The 4,117-nt window shown below is 40.2% G+C and overlaps 1 protein-coding gene across 3 annotated transcripts in view; it reads right to left on the bottom strand.

Annotated features, from left to right (window-relative positions):
* SLC25A12 (solute carrier family 25 (aspartate/glutamate carrier), member 12) overlaps positions 1-4,117 on the bottom strand; it is a 171,559-nt gene that overhangs the window by 98,592 nt on the left and 68,850 nt on the right. The window lies entirely within an intron of this gene.

Genomic DNA, 4,117 nt, shown 5'->3' with positions numbered 1-4,117 from the left:
AAATGCTGATATTCCAAGCTCAAAAGGTTCACTATCACTGTCCTAGACACTAGAGCAAAGTGAGCCTGAAGCAAGTTACTGTTGCGGTGGGGGCTGGGGGGAAAGCAAAGGTGAGAGACATAAGTAAAATCAGAGTGTCTAGGAAAAATTAAAGGGAAGATATCCTAAAACTTCCAGGAAATCTCCACCAATGAAGCAAAGAAAAAAAAATGCCTCTATTATTCTGTGAGCAACAAACCAAACTGAGTTGGGGTCTCAGACAATTCGCTCATATGATTGCAAAGACAGACAGAAACTCCCAGATTGGAGAGGGCTCCCCTGAGGGCTCCCAGATTGTAGAGGGTGCAGATCGGGCTGAGGGACCCCTACACCCCCCAGTGCACGAATGTCGTGCACCAGGCCTCTAGAATATATATAAAACCTTAAATGACCCGTCAACTGAACAACCAAACGACCATTTCATCGGTTGCTATGACGTGCACTGACCACCAGGAGGCAGATGCTCAACGCAGGAGCTGGCCCCTGGTGGTTAGTGTGCTCCCACAGCAGGAGCATTGCTCAGCTGACCAAGAGCTCCAGATTCAGGGCTCATGGCTGGTGAGCGCAGCTGCAGTGCAAGCGTCTCCCACCTCTACGGCAGCACTATGAAGGCGGCAGGCGCAGCAGGCTGGGATGAGCTGGAGCTGTGCCCAGCTAGGGCACAGGCTCCTTCCCAGACACCTGCCACTTCGAGCACTACTCCATCCCTTGGGGGAATGTCAGAATGCTGGTTTCAGCCCAATTCCCACAGGCCATTTGAAAGATGAAGACTAAAGAGAATGTGCTCCATTGGTTCCTCCCTAAAAATTGAGTATAAGCTTGACTTTTCCCATTATCTTTAATCATTCCAGTTTGCAGGGAGTCCATACTTACCATTGTTAATAGCAGAGATATTTCAGAGAACATATCTTTGAACCTTGTGAAGATTCCTTTAGGCCCACTTGATGTGAAATCATCTACTCTAACCTATTTTATCTTTAACTGCAATTTCTATAGCATCATTGGTAATATTTGTACAAGGGCTCTAATTTATAAAGTATTCTTCCCACATTAGAATACTTTAGGATACTGAAGCAAGTTAAGAATGTCCTGCTATTATTTGTAGTGTATTGTTCTCATACCTAGGAATACCCCGTGTCTTAACCCAAGCTTGGTAAGAGATTAAAAGTTTATGGCTACTCTTTTTGTTTTTTTAAATCTCTACCCTATATGACTCCAATGGAAAAAATACATGAACTAGATAGCATAAAAATAATGTAAGGCTTGCCCTGACTAGTGTGCTCAATGGTTAGAGCACCAACCACAAACCAAAGGCAATTCCTGGTCAAGGGTACGTTCCTGGGTGGCAAATTCATGTGGGAGGCAACCAATAGATGTGTCTCTCTCACATTGATATTTCTCTCTTCTGTCTTTCTCTTCTCCTGCTCCCTCCCTCCCTCCCTTCCACTCTCTCTAAAAATCAATGGAAAAAATATCCTTGGGTGAGGATTAACAAAAAATAAAGTAAGGCTCATCAAAAAATGACATTTAAAATTACAGCTATTGTTCTTATCAATCCCAATAATGATTTACATATGTATTTATCTATCTTTAATAAATTAATAAGGTGTCATAATGTACTAAACATATCACTATGCTATTTTCATTTGTGCTTACATATGGGCTCATATACAATTAAATCTCCTAATAGTAAATAAAATTGTCATTTGACATTTAAATATATTTATTTTGTTTAATAGGAAGCAAAGCAAAACCTAGATGATTAAATCATACAGATACTATTTGAATAAACTGGACATTTGTTGTCTCCCTGTGCATTTTACTCAAAAGAACAATGTGAAGTTCAAAATCTAAGAATAAAAGAACTTGAAAGTGCACTTGAAAAGGAAAAAAATAGCAAACATACAATTTATCTCAGCAGGGCTTCTATATACCCAAGGACAATGTAGATGTACTACCACAAGTTTTTGAAAAATCAAATTTCTTCCAGGTCATTCTTGTGATTCTAGCTTAACAAAACTTATATAAAACAAAATGTTATAATTATTTGTTAATATTTTATAATTTTAGAAAGCCCTTAAAATTATTCTTAAACTTTGTTTGTTTTTTAATATTAGACAGGAAGGGAGAGGGAGAGAGAGATAGAAACATCAATGATGAGAAAGAATCATTGATTGGCTGCCTCCTACATGTCTCCCACTGGGGATTGAGCCCACAACCCAGGCATGTGCCTTGAACAGAGAATCAAACCGTGACCTCCTGGTTCATAGGTCAATGCTCAACCAGTGAGCCACACTGGCCAGGCCTTACAACCTTTTTTAAGTGGAAGTTTTCACTTCTCCAAGTATTTGTCCTTAAATGAGACTGCTACATGTATTCTTAACATTAACATTCAAATTTTTAGTAAGACTTTAAAAACTGAGAAAATAACCCAGTATTGTAGTAAACAAAAAATTCCATTTTTAGAGGAATTTATTTTAAGGGCCAAGCAGAGAAGGGAGGGAGATTATCAAACCTCAGAGTGGGCCTAAGAAGAGAGGATATGTGCAGTCTCAAATGTAAATGTATTTAAACAAAAGCTAATCTGAATAAAAATCTTCAGTAAATGTTAGTAAAAGAATTTGTTCTCACTTCAAGTAAGAACTCAAGGATGAAGATAACATAGTTCCAGCTTTGGAGAAGTTAACAACAGGTAAATAAGCTTAAGAGTGGAGAAGGTGATGATTCCTGATTATTCCCTAGGACAGATAGGAAAGTAAGGCAATCCTTCTGTGATAAGCAGGCCTACCTTGGTGAGTGAACACAGCAGGCCCCCGATGCAGCAGGCCGCAATGAAGCCGACTAGAGAGATGTGAGAGAAGAGTACAAAAGCCTCACTCTGGATGAAACGTGGGCTGCTGCAGGGTACATCATGGGCTTGCTCTGTTTGTTGATATTACAGTGGATATACATCTGGAGGAAAGATGTTATACCCACGGTACCACTGACCCAGACCTGTGTTGAACTCTGTAAGTATATTCCAAATAGGAACTGGATTTGGGGAGATAGCAGCTAACATTTAGTGTCTGAATGTTTGGGTGTTTAACTCATTGAAGGATAGAGAAGGAAGTATAGAGGAGGAGGGTAAGCTCCTGGTGAGGACTAGCTAGGCTTTCTTAGAGCTCTATAAGAAAGCTAAAACTTAATCTGAGTTAAAATTCTCTGGGGAAAGACAGGGCTACTGATGATCTGAGCCTGTCTACAAGAATACCCGTGTCCCAGAGAATCATATTTATGGAGCCACTGTTCAGGGTTAAATTTACTCTGGCAAAAGAGCATCTCCAGTCAATTATGTTGATGACTCACTCTAGGCCACAGCTACTTCCTGGTGACATCCAAAGAACAAGTTAATAAGGCCTGTGTTACACACATGTTGGCAGTAATGGGTTACATGTGAATGGGGTGTTTTATAGGCTGTTTGATTCAATCACATGCTCAAGGATGTCTTAAAGCAAAGAAACTTAGCAGTTTCTAATCCCAAGAACCACTCAGTGCTTGAACAAAGTTGTTTGTGGGAGGAGAGGGGTAAGGGTGCTTTGTATTTTTGATATTACTACAAAGTCATTTAACAAACATTGAATCAATGTGCCAGATACAGTTTCTTTCTAAAGTAAACTATTACATGAAGGAAATTAGTCCTTTCTACAGGAAGAAAGGGAAGAAAAAGTGGAAAAACATAGGACCAAATTGAGAAACTTGGGCCACAGTACCGTTCTATCATTTACTTAATGGGAAACCTCAAGCAAGAGTGTGGGATTAAATCAGGGATCTTCAGGGGTGCACAGGTGACTAAAAAATTAGAAGTTAATATTAATATTTAATATAGGAATTAGCAGTATTAAAAATACATTAGAGCCCTAACCGGTTTGGAGCAGTGGATAGAGCGTCGGCCTGCAGACTGAAGGGTCCCAGGTTCGATTCCAGTCAAGGGCATGTGCCTTGGTTGTGGGTACATCCCCAGTAGGGGGCATGCAGGAGGCAGCCGATCAATGATTCTCATCATTGATGTTTCTATCTCTCCCTCTCCCTTCCTCTCTGA

The sequence above is a fragment of the Myotis davidii genome, unplaced genomic scaffold (assembly GCF_000327345.1).
Source record: "Myotis davidii unplaced genomic scaffold, ASM32734v1 scaffold370, whole genome shotgun sequence".
In the NCBI taxonomy this organism is placed as follows: Eukaryota; Metazoa; Chordata; class Mammalia; order Chiroptera; family Vespertilionidae; genus Myotis; species Myotis davidii.
Note: the sequence above shows the minus strand (reverse complement) of the source record. Positions and strands in the feature narration are given on the sequence as shown.